This window comes from Belonocnema kinseyi, chromosome 5 (assembly GCF_010883055.1).
Source record: "Belonocnema kinseyi isolate 2016_QV_RU_SX_M_011 chromosome 5, B_treatae_v1, whole genome shotgun sequence".
Lineage (NCBI taxonomy): Eukaryota > Metazoa > Arthropoda > Insecta > Hymenoptera > Cynipidae > Belonocnema > Belonocnema kinseyi.
The window spans coordinates 49,581,467-49,582,003 of NC_046661.1; positions in this window are offsets into that span (position 1 = coordinate 49,581,467).

Here is a 537-nt window from a genome sequence, read left to right on the forward strand (position 1 = left end):
TGGTGTATTCGAAACTTCAAGCTAAAATTAAGAATTATTAAATAAAGTGATCAATCTTTAGTTTTCGTTACTTTAATATTGTTAAATAAAATATTCAATACAGTTGTATTTTTTTATAATCACAATTTAAATTCCCTAAAAATAGATTCGTTTATAAATAATTCGAAATTTAATCGTCAAATTCAGAACTATATTTTTCTAAAGTATATCTTAATTATATAATTATTATAATTAAATAACAAATTATATCACAATAAAGTTATGTAAAGTAATAAAAAGTAGCAAGAAATTCACGCGTCCTTCTGTTTCCGTTATCTATTTTAAAAAATATAATCAATTTGAAAATCCATAATAACAAATTTTTGAATATTAAAAGTTAAAAAAATTGTTAAATGAACTTAAATAATTGATTGAATTATTATATATAACAGATATACAAAAAATAAATATATTAAAATTTTTACCAATCTGTTAATACCAATGCAAAGAATTTTCCCCTTCAAGCTCTGATGCAATTTCAATTTCTTTGAATTTTAA